Raw genomic sequence first — 12,442 nt, 5'->3', positions numbered from 1 at the left:
CATTAGTGTATAGTCTAGGCTACTGTGAAGGAGTCATAATCAATTTTACTAGGCTATCATAAAGCAACTGTTTTGCTGCTTCATTATCAATATATGCATGTGTTATACCCATAAAGAAATATCTCTTTTTCACATTATCTTTTCATGTTTGATGTCCAGTACTAATAATATGTATAACATCTACAGTGTTTTGTATCATATAAGACAATATTGATACAGGTACTGACAAAAAAATTATCCATCTTGTAACAGACAACATAATCTTATGGTATTGATAAATATATATATAGTACTGTAAATATATTTTCTCTTATAATTTTCTTAATACTTTCTTTTCTCTAGCTCACTTTATTGTAAGAATATGATATATAACATGTATAACATACAAAATATGTGTTAATCAATTGTTTATGTTTTTAGCAAGGCTTTTGGTCAGCAGTAGGCTATTAGCAGTTAAGTTTTTGCGGAGTCAAAAGTTATACATGGATTTTTAACTATGCAGAGGGTTAGTGCTCCTAACTCCCATGATGTTCAACGGTCAACTGTATTTTTTTTTTCACAAACCCATAATGTTAAGAATCACTTTTTGTATAGCTCTTGTGTACTTGGGCTGGAAATATGAAACTCTTAAGAACCAGTCTTCCTGGAACATATTTATGACTGGACCAGTATTACAAGATGTCTTCTTAATATTTACAAAGGGGGGTGCCTGGGTGGCTAAGTCAGTTAAGTGTCCCACTCTTGATTTCAGCTCAGGTCACGATCTCAGGGTCCTGGGATGAGCCTTGTGTCAGGCTCTGTGCTCAGCGCAGAGTCTGCTCAGGAGTCTCTCTCTCCCTTTCCCTCTGCCTTTCCCCCTGCACGCACTCTCTCTCTCTCAAATAAATAAATAAAATCTTTAAAAAAATATATTTACAAAGGGGACCTACAAATTCTTGTTTTTTCCTTTTAACATAGCAAATATAAAAGAAACTTGAGCAAGCGTTTCATCACCTCCATATTTACTGGTATGAACTCTGAAATTTTATTTCTCCAATCAGAAGGGGAAAGCGTAGCCCATGACCTTTTGCTGACTGCAGTGCATTGTTCTTTAGAGCTGTTTCTCACATAACTGCCAATTTACGTGAATAGTCTCTTGGCAGTAATCACTCATCCAGAGCAAGACACTCTTTTTGATGCACTCTAAGACAGCAAAGCTTTCATCTTTGAAAGGGAGCAGTTTGCCTTTCCAGTTATAAATACAAAAGTTTAAAAACACATTTAAGGATACCATGGTATTATTTAACAAAGAGTTCTCAGTTTTAGAGATGCATACTGAAATATTTATGGGTAAAAAGAAATAATGTCTTATAGTTTCTTCAAAATAATAAGAGAGGAAGGGGAGAAATATTGCCATGAATTAATAATTGTTGAAGGTGGAAGATGGGAACAAGGGAGTTTATGGTAATATTCTATTTTTATACACAATTGAAATTGACCATAATCCAAAGATAACTTATACCCCTCACAGCACATATAGGTAGAACAAAACATATTATTTCATACAAGTATGATGTCATCACAAAGTGTTACAAAAACAACTTTAGTTGTTTATATTTATTGTTAAGCTTATTATATGGTACTGTTTAAAGGTCATAAATCTTATTTATAATAAGCAAAATAACTTGAGAATAAAATCTAGTTAGTTCTCCCTCACATTTATACATCTCATAAGAAATGAGTTTCTAGTATTTATACCATTTTTATAGTATATTCCAGAACTTCCCTGGTAACTTTTTTCAATATTTATATACCACCATAGTTGAATAACTTAACCTTGAGAAAATATTTTTCCACTCCTGACAAAAACAACAATGCATAAATCTTTCATTGCATGGAAAAACTACCTTAGAGATTTGAAGAAAATGGGAGAGTGTGTAGTTTTGTTTTTATGTATAAGAAACATACGGCTATGATTTTGGGGGGAATTGTTGATTGACAATATGAGGAATGATTTAAATGTAACTTCCAAAATTAACTTTATTCAAAATAATTCCCTTTGTCAATTAAGACTTCAAAAGCAGATGAGAGGTAATGATTTGATGTCCCACTTAAAAATGTAGCTTTACAAGCTATTACCTTAAATAACAAATGTAATGTGTAGATCACAGCCACTTAAACCATTTCCCGATTTTACAAAGCAACAATTTTATTCAGCACCATCGACTAAAAAGGTTAGCATTGAATTTGGAAATATGATTTGAAACTCGTTTCCTCATGGAAGAGTCTTGAAAGTATATTTTATTTCTAAACTGTAAACATAATTAAGGGATCCAACTGATAAAATGTGAACCATGACTTCAGACCCTAAGCAGCTTTTCTCCCATGTAAAGATGTATTCTCTCCTCAGAGACAGTATAGCTCAGGGTCCTCAATCACTATCACCAGCATTTTCTTCCCTGCTTCATCTCCCCCAACAGATGTGGTCATGTGACATTTTCCTACACAACCCCAAACCAGAAGTTTGAATTCTATGGTGGAATTTGATGGTGATAATTGAAGAGAGTCAGGGCAGTTAATACAAAGGGTTTGGTATATGATCCAATAATGTGACTTACTTCCAGCATGTGTGCCCACAGACTTACAGCTACTTTCACACGTCTTTAATTATCTCATTCTCTACACACTGTCCATAGCCTTTTATCACATTTGCAAAAAGGTATGTATTAATCACTTTCATCAGTACACAGCAACATAACATATGAAATACCACACACACTATCCAACCAGTATTCCAGATGATATTAATGGTACCAAGTTGATGTTTTACCCTATTTGGTACTTTTCTCTATTGACTTTAAAAGCCCAATCATGCCTGAAACCTCCCTTACTTGTCTTAGTAATCTTCCACCCATGAGTTCATCTAATACTTTATTAAAGTCATGAGTATTTTGAAGCCATACACCCTCCCGGGAAATATGTCCTTCACATTTACTATCCACTATGTAAAGTATGCATTGCTGCCTTTAATTTGAACTAAACTGTCTTTTCCAAGTTCCAAAGGGTGACTCTTCACTCCAGAATTTGAAAAACAAACAAGCCTAAGTTAATTTTCTCTATATACATTCAGATTTTATAAGCTTCAATCTTGCACTCATGTTAGGATGTCTTTGAAGACTGAAGAGTTCTTACTTAGAAAATCCACTCAGTAGGGTTCTCCAGCCCCTCAATTATACAAATTGCTGTTACTGAAGATGTTTCCAGTACTGCTAATGTCCTACTTGAAGTCTGTGATCAAAATTGAACAAGGCAATGTACGTGGGAAAAAAAAATCAATGTGCACAGATTCACTCTGCGCCCAGCTGCAGCCCCAAGTGGGTGCTTTTCTGTATTCCATAGAAATATCCCGAAGTGTTGTGACCACCTTAACCTGTCAAGGGCGATGCAACCTTCTGGGACACAGGGAGAAGAAGAAACATAAATCACTGTGGATTTCTGTTGGGTGCTATGACATGTGGAAATTTACATTTTGAGAGAGATACTGCCTTGCCCAGACCAACACCAAGTCCAGAGCATATGATTTCATTTATTAGTCAACTGGTTTGTTGACTTGTTAAATCATTCATTTTTTAAAATCTAATATTTATTGAGCTGCTACTGTATGTCATGCCCTGCTCTGGGTGTTGTTGAAACAATGATGACCTTGCCTTCATGGCATTTATGGTATAGGTAGTTATATGTCTTTCTCTTTCTGAAAAAAGTTTAATTGGCTAGCACTTATGTATATTAGAGGGTTGTATGTTAGAGGGCTGTTAAAAATGCATAGCCAAATAATGAGGAAGAGGAAGAGAGGGAGCAAGGTTACTTAGCATCAGTAGCAGAGGCATCCAGGTATTGTTAAACTTCATGTACAAAAAAGTTTTAGGTGTAAGAACACTCATGAGGCCCGATTAGTTGCTTTTCTTTGAGGCCATACTCCTAATTTTACTGTGTTTAAGGACTCCTTTTTAAACTAAAACAAGATTCATACCCATTCCCCAACCACACACAGAGAATAAAGAGTAATGTTTGTCATACCTATATAGGAAGGCCCATAATAAGGAAAATTTCCTAGTAATGAATAAGGTTTTGTCTTAAGGTTCCCTCAAGTATACCCTTGAAACAAAGATTGGACTGCAAGTAGTTTGTTTTGGAGGTGACACCAAGAAACACAATGGGAATGAGGAAGTAAGACAAGGAAGGGAAAGAATCTAATAGAATAAATTCATGGGCAGGTTGCTGCTGTAGGCCACTGGGGCTCAATCCCAATGAGGAGTCTCAGAGAGACTATGAACTATGCACCTCAGAATTATCTCTTCCATGACAAGAACCTAAAGTATTTATGCACCAACTACTGTCCCTCCTTGTATGAGGATAGTTCCTATGGGCATTAACTCTCCAGCCCTTCTGACCTGCCATCCATGAACTGAGCTCACGGCTGGGGACAGAGAAAACTCTCAGGCAGAGAGCACAGGAACTATCTTCAGATGACCCCAGGGTAGGCCTGGGTATATGGGTAGTTACCAGCAACAAATTTTTAAATAAATTTGTATTTTCTTAATCACAAGAGTATTTACATACTTATGAAGCCAGCAGTCCATTGTGAGCCATTACTCAGCCCTCAGACAAAGCTGTACCAAGGTCTATAACCCAAAGATTAGGACTATTGTCCTATATAACTTAAGAAACAAATACTACAAGAAAATGGAAACATTTGTCTTCTTAAAACATCGTAATGAAAAAAAATCATATTGCACATTTACTCCTTTAGAGGATAATCCTATTTCTTCAACCATTTTTTACAAACAAACTCTGCCTTAGAGGGTGTAAAATAAGATGTGGCACCTTTACGTAGGGCAGCCCCTACCACCAAGATTTTCGCTATTCACCTTTCTCCTGTAGTGTTTCTTCCATACTCCTCCTTGGGTCAAACTGACCATTTGATAAGTAGTAAGAGGTCAGTGGAGTCATTGCTAGTCTAGAACTTTTCACAAGAAAGCCATAGTCTCTTGCCACATGTGACAGAGGAATCATTTGAACTTCTAGAATAAAAAGTACAACTGGGCTATTGGATATTTGAACCACATGTGCTCAATCATAAAATAACTGTCAGGAGAGTATTAAGGACCAGTAATGATCCCTCACTGCTCTTTGAGCTCATTTCTGCAAGAATTGAGCTTGAGTCTACTGAGGGCTAGAAAATGCTGAAAACAGACCATAATATATATATATATATATGTATTTTGCCTTATCACCTCCACTCCTCACTCCTAGACTAAAAAATGGCAGTGGGCACTGGAGAGCCACATTTGAAGTATTGGTTTAGCTAATCCAAGCAGTAGGTATATCCATTAGGCAATTATTTGGGACCTATTACGTGCACTAATCAGTTCAGAGGGGGAAGAGGGAAGGAAATATTGTCGAGACCTCATAAAATTACATTCTTATTGAAAATCAGCATATACAAATAGCAATCGTTATTAGTTGAATTGACCAAGGAAAAACAGGTTGGGAAAGGGAAGCTAAATAACTTTCTAGAAAACTAGTTTTAGTTCTACAAGGAAAAGCAATCCAAATCTCTTCTTTACCCTGACAATGAAATATTGATCTTTCCGAATGAAGGATGGAAGACCACCTCCATATATGGAAGGGCCACCTATAAAACAGAAGCACAATATTGAAATCAAGAATAACAAAAAACTGTGGTGTTCTAACCAGCACATGAGAGGACAGCCTGCACAACCTAATCTCCCTTTTCCCATCTATGGCTAGAGGCTTGGCAGCACACTGAGGAAAAGCATTGTTCATTCTCAAACTATAGTCCTTCATGATTTTTAAAACTTTAAACTAATTTTCTAGTAGAAAGTGAGCAAGGAGAGACTATTCTGTGTAGCTGAATAGGAGAAAACTGGCCTTGCCAAAGGTTAGGACAGTCCAAGAAAGCTGGGGCAGGGGGCAGATGGTGTTACTGTGCTACTATGGAATCACAACAGCTTCTTCCTGCTTGTGCCTGTACTTCTCTGTTCTCACATTACTTAAGCTGGGAGAGGCCTCAAGAAAGTACATGGACCAGTGTCCTGTTTATACTCCATTTATTAAAGAGATGATTGAGATCACTTAGGGGGTACAGTTGAGAGTCAGATCTGACTTTATCCAGTTTTCATATCATCTTGGGCAAATAAGTTGTAATCTAGATTTCAGTTTCCACATGCTAGAAAATTATAAAGAAGCAATTCCTACCCCATAGAATTGTGAAGCTTAGCAAGAATGCAGGAAATAAGTTCGTCTGGTAAGGACTCATCACATCTTTCATTTATTATCTGGTCACAGCCCTGGGACTGGCTCCCTGGTCACCTCTATTAACCAGGGCTCACTAGGGCCAGTCTCCGGGGGAGACTCACAGCTAATAGCACAATAACTCATTTCTGAGGAAGCTTATCTAACACATGTATTCTCTGTAAAGCACATTACAGCCTTCTTGGACTTAAGAACATTCGCAGTCCTTCAGCACTACACTTGGGGGCCACTTTAAATAGCTAAATCACCAAAAAAGCACAAAAGGGGGCAAAAAACTTGGTGCAAAATAGACCATGAATAGAACACTTGTTTACATTATGAAAGCTGAATCAAGAAGGCAGAGTGGGGGTTCTGGTTCAAGATGGCAATATAGGAAGACCCTGAATTCACCTTCTCCATAGACACACCAAACTATACCTATTAATAGAACAATTCCTCTTGAAGAAGAATTGAGGGCTGACTGAACAAATACTGAACAACCAAAGACAGAGAGAATGGCAAGAGAACAGCAAGAGAAATGAATAAATGGTAACAAAGGTAACCCCCACCCCCAACACCATGAATAGCAGTGGGGATAGTACTGAGTGACCAGGAACAGATCCTTCTGTCCTTGGGCACAAGAAAAAACCTTCAGTTTAAAGGGACAACTAGCATAGAAAAGAGATAATGCTAAAACTCTGCCAAGTGGTGAAGGAGCTATGGGAAATCTCTCCAGGTCAGAGGGGCTGGAGAACCACACAGGTTACATTCCCACCTCACCTTAAATACCTAGACCAGAACAGAGTCCAGATACCATAAAGGACCACACCAGTCATCTTAGTGAACTTGCTAACTTCAGTGAGCTGAGGGTCCACAAGTCCACATAGCTCTAGACCTGCTGGGATACAGAAAAAAAGCTGCAGTTTTAAAGGGCTGAAGAAGTGCAGAGATGTTCTCTCTCCCACCCCCTTAAAAGCTCAGACCAGAGCAGGTTCTGGCTCACAGTGAGTCTGTGACCTCAGTGAGCCCAGCCTCCACAAGCCCACACCAACTGCCCTGTGACGCTAGGGCAAAGAAAACAAGCTGTGAGTGTGTGTGTGTGTGCGCACGCGTGTGTGTGTCAATTTTTACTTTTTAATTTCATTTTTTTTACTTTTAAATTTTTGTCTTTTTTATCTTTTTTTAATTCTTTTTTCATCTTTATTATTTTCTTTCCCTTTTTCTCTTATTATCATTCTTTCCTTATTCTCTCTGTAAAAAGCCAGGGTTTAAAAGAGTAACTAACATGTACAGCCATAGCTCCAGCTAGTCAGCAAAAGTCACCAATCACACACCATGGCTGGGGAGACATCACATGCAAGACCATTCCAATTTTAGGAGAAGTAGCCCTTCCACCTAATCCACAGAAACAAACACAGGAAGTCAGCCAAAATGGGGAGACAGAGAAATATGCTCCAAAGAAAGAACAAGAAAAAACTCAGAAAAAAATTAAATGAAACAGAGATAAGCAATATGCCTAATAAAGAATTTAAAGTAATGATCATAAAGATACTCACCAAGCTGGAGAAAAGAATGGAAGAACTCTGAGACCTTTAATAAAGAGATAGAAAATAGAAAAAAGAACCAATCAGAGTTGAAGAATACAATAACTGAAAGAAAAAGCACACTAGAGAGAGCCAATAGCAGATCGGAGGATGCAGAAGAATGGATCAGCACTCTGGAAGAAGAGAGGTAATGAAAAGTACACAAGCTGAAGAGCAAAAAGAGGAAAGAATATTTAAAAATGAGGATTGAAAGATCTCTTAGATAATATCGAGCAAACAAACATTCACATTGTAGTGGAAGAAAGAAGAAGAAGGAGGAGGGGGAGAAGGAAGAAGAAGGAAGGAGAGAATGGTGTAGAAAACTTACTTGAAGAAATAACAACTGAAAACTTCCCTACCCTAGGGAAAGAAATCGATGTCCACGTAAAAGAAGCAGAGAGAGTTCCAAACAAGATGAACATAAGGAGGTACACATCATGGCACATAAAATGTCAAAGATTAAACATAAAAAGAGAATCTCAAAAGCACCAAGAGAGAAACAAAAACTTGCCCACAAGGGGAAAACCTATAACACTATCAGCAGATTTTTCAGCAGAAACATGGGGCGGCTGGGTGGCTCAGTTGGTTGAACATCTGCCTTTGGCTTGGGTCATGATCCTGGGATCCTGCGATTGAGACCTGCATGGGGCTCCCTGCTTAACGGGGAGTCTGCTTCTCCCTCTGTCCCTTCCCCCACTTGTGCTCTCTCTCTCTCACTCATTCTCTCTCTCAAATAAATAAATAAATAAAAGCTTAAAAAAAAAGAAACTTTGCAGGCCAGAAGAGAGCGGCATAATATATTCAAAGTGCTAAAAGGGAAAATGTGTAGCTAGTTATACTCTATCCAGCAAGGCTATCATTCAGAATAGAAGGAGAGATAAAGAGTTTCCAAGATAAACAAAAACTAAAGGAGTTCATGAGCATTAAACCAGCCCTAAATAAATTTTAAAGGGAACTCTTTGAGTGGAAAGGAGGATCATAAATGAAAGTATGAAAAAGAAAACACAAAAGCAGTAAAAATAAATATTTCTGTAAAAATCAGCCAAGGGATTCATAAAATACAAGGATGTATAAAATATGACACCATATACCTAAAATGTGGCGGGGAGAGAAGTGAAGAATGGATTTAAACTTAAGCGACCATTAACTTAATATAGACTGCTACATGCAGAAGACGTCATATACAAACCTAATGGCAACCACAAATCAAAAACCAGTAATATATATGCAAAGAATAAAGAGAAAGGAATCCAAGTATATCACTAAATAAAGGCAACAAACCATGAAAGAGAGCAAGAGAAGAAAGGATCAGAGAAAATCTAAAGAAACAACCATAAAACAAGTTTAAAAATGGCAACAAATATACAGATATCAATAATTACTTTGAGTGTAAATGGACTAAATGCTTTGATCAAAAAACACAGGGTGACAGAGAAGATAAAAAAACAAGACCCATTTATATGCTGGCTTCAAGAGACTCATTTAAGACCAAAAGACACCTGGAGATTGAAAGTGGGGGGATGGGGGGTGCCTGGATAGCTCACTTTGTTGAACAAATGACTCTTGGCTTCAGCTCAGGTTATGGTCTCAGGGTCTTGGGACTGAGACCTGCATCAGGCTCCATGCTCAGCAGGGAATCTGCTTAAGATTCTCTCCGTCTCCTGCTGCCCCTCCCCCCACTCATGCGTGCACGCACTCTCTCTCTGAGAGAAACAATAGAGAAATAATCATGCAAATGGACGTCAAAAGAAAGCCAGGGTAGCAATACTTATATCAGAAAAAATAAACTTTAAAAACAAAGACTGTAACAAAAGACAAAGAAGAACATTACATAATAATAAAGGGGACATTCTGACAAGAATATATGATTGTAAATATTTATGCACCCAACATGGGAGTACCCAAATACATAAAACAGTTAGTAGCAAAAATAAAAGAAATAATTGGTAGTAACACAATAATAGTAGGAGACTCTAACACTCCACTTACATCAACGGACAGTTCAGTCAAGCAGAAAATCAATGAGGAAACAGTGGCTTTAAATGATACACTGGGAGGAGTTAAGATGGCGGAGGAGTAGGGGTTCCCTTTTTCAGCTGGTCCCCTGAGTCGAGCTGGATAGGTCCCAGACCATCCTGAAAACCCACGGAATCAGCCTGAGACGCAGGAAGACACATCTGGATCTCTACAAATGAACATCTCCAGCGCTGAGTATTGAGGTACGAAGCGGGGAGCCGTGAAACCCGCACAGATATCGGAAGATAAACGGAAGGGGGAGGGAGCCGCCGCGTTCGGGCGCCGGGAAGCAGTAGCCACCTGCACGGGGGAGCGGGCGGACTCGCGGACCCTCACCTGAGAGAGAGCAGACTGAGACCATGAGCCGGGGAACACACGTGCGACCAGTCTGAAAAACGGAGCTCTGGGGTGCGCACGAACCACACTGAAATAGAGCTCCGGGAGTGCGCGGGGGCGGCTGGCGGCTGGCGGCGTTAGAAACACAAAGGACAGAGACGCGCCGGCCCTGGAAGTGAGGGCTGGGACGCCGGGTGTGGGGCGCACATCCCGGGACGCTGCAGGGTTGAGCAGCACCAACAGAAACAGAGTTAAAGTGGCCAGAACATCAGTGGAGAACGGTCCGCAATCCCTCTGTTCTGTGACAGAGGCTGGGATTCAGCCACTGCTGCTCCGATTCTCAGAAGAGCTACAGAAAACCGTCAGGGAAAGCCGCCAGGGAACAAAAGCCTGGAAATACCGGCTCACAGCGTGCCCACCCCCATTCCCCCTCGCAAGGGACACGGAGACTCTACCCAAACAGGGTTGCCTGAGTATTGGAGCGGCAGGCCCCTCCCCCAGAGGACAGGCTGAAAAATCAAGAAGCCCACATCCCTAAGGTCCCTATAAAACAAGTACGCACTGCCTGGGTCCTGGTCAATAATTTGGGCTCTGGACAACCCTGCAACCTCTCCTCATCAGAATGATGAGAAGGAGAAATCGCCCTCAGCAAAGAAAAGACAATGAGTCTGTAGCCTCTGCCACAGAACTAATGGATATGGATATAACCAAATTACCAGAAATGGAGTTCAGAGTAACAATGGTCAAGATGATGTATAGACTTGAAAAAACTATTAACGAAAATATTAATGAGAGTATAGAATCTCTAAGGGTGGAAATGAGAGCAAATCTGGCAGAAATTAAAAATGCTATGAATCAAATGCAGTCTAAACTAGACGCTCTGACGGCCAGGGTGAATGAGGCAGAAGAACGAATTAGTAAATTGGAGGATGGGATGGTAGAAGAGAAAGCTAAAACAGAAACTTGGCTCAAAAAAATCCAATTTCAAGAATGTAGGTTACAGGAGATTACTGACTCAATGAAATGTTCCAATGTCAGAATCATCGGCATCCCTGAGGGGGTGGAGAAAAACAGAGGTCTAAAAGAGATATTTGAACAAATTGTAGCTGAAAACTTCCCTAATCTAGCAAGGGAAACAAACATTCGTGTCCAAGAGGCAGAGAGGACCCCTCCCAAACTCAACCACGACAAACCTACGCCACGTCACGTCATAGTGCAATTCGCAAATATTAGATCCAAGGATACAGTACTGAAAGCGGCCAGGGCAAAGAAATTTCTCACGTACCAAGGCAAAGGTATCAGAATTATGCCAGAGCTGTCTACACAGACCTGGAATGAGAGAAAGGGTTGGGGGGGGCATTTTTAAAGCTCTTTCAGAGAAAAATATGTAGCCAAGGATCCTTTATCCAGCAATGCTGTCATTCAGAATTGATGGAGAGATAAAGACCTTCCAGAATTGCCAGTCACTGACCAATTTCGTAACCATGAAACCAGCCCTACAGGAGATATTAAGGGGGGGTTCTATAAAAGTAAAAAGGCCCCAAGAGTGATACAGAACAGAAAGTCACAATCTATAGCAACAAAGACTTTTACAGGCAACATGGCATCATTAAAATCATATCTCTCAATAATCAGTCTCAATGTAAATGGCCTAAATGCCCCCATAAACGCCACAGGGTTGCAGATTGGATAAAAAGACATGACCCATCCATTTGTTGTCTATAAGAGACACATTTTGAACCTAAAGATACATCCAGACTGAAAGTAAAGGGATGGAATACCATGTTTCATGCCAATGGACCTCAAAAGAAAGCTGGGGTAGCAATTCTCATATCAGACAGATTGGATTTTAAACTAAAGACTATACTTAGAGACACAGAAGGGCACTATATTATTCTTAAAGGATGTATCCAACAAGTGGATATGACAATTATAAATATCTATGCCCCCAACAGGGGAACGGCATGATACACAAGCCAACTCTTAACCACAATAAAGAGACATATAGATAAAAATACGCTAATAGTAGGGGACCTCAACACTCCACTCTCAGCAATAGACAGATCACCTAAGCAGAAAATCAACAAAGAAACAAGAGCTTTGAATGCCACACTAGACGAGTTGGACCTCATAGATATATATAGAACACCCCAGAACCAAAGAATACTCGCTCTATTCTAATGCCCGTGAAACATTCTCAAAAATAGACCATG

At 39.5% G+C, this 12,442-nt stretch overlaps 1 non-coding gene across 1 annotated transcript; it reads left to right on the top strand.

Annotated features, from left to right (window-relative positions):
• Positions 1-3,323: 3,323 nt before the first annotated feature.
• LOC121103884 lies at positions 3,324-3,444 on the top strand. The gene has a single exon (XR_005836173.1). It is a non-coding gene; the product is annotated as a small nucleolar RNA SNORA77 (small nucleolar RNA).
• Positions 3,445-12,442: the final 8,998 nt, after the last annotated feature.

The sequence above is a fragment of the Ursus maritimus genome, assembly GCF_017311325.1.
Source record: "Ursus maritimus isolate PB19 chromosome X unlocalized genomic scaffold, ASM1731132v1 scaffold_X1, whole genome shotgun sequence".
NCBI classification, from domain to species: domain Eukaryota; kingdom Metazoa; phylum Chordata; class Mammalia; order Carnivora; family Ursidae; genus Ursus; species Ursus maritimus.
This window is presented reverse-complemented; position numbering and strand designations above follow the sequence as displayed.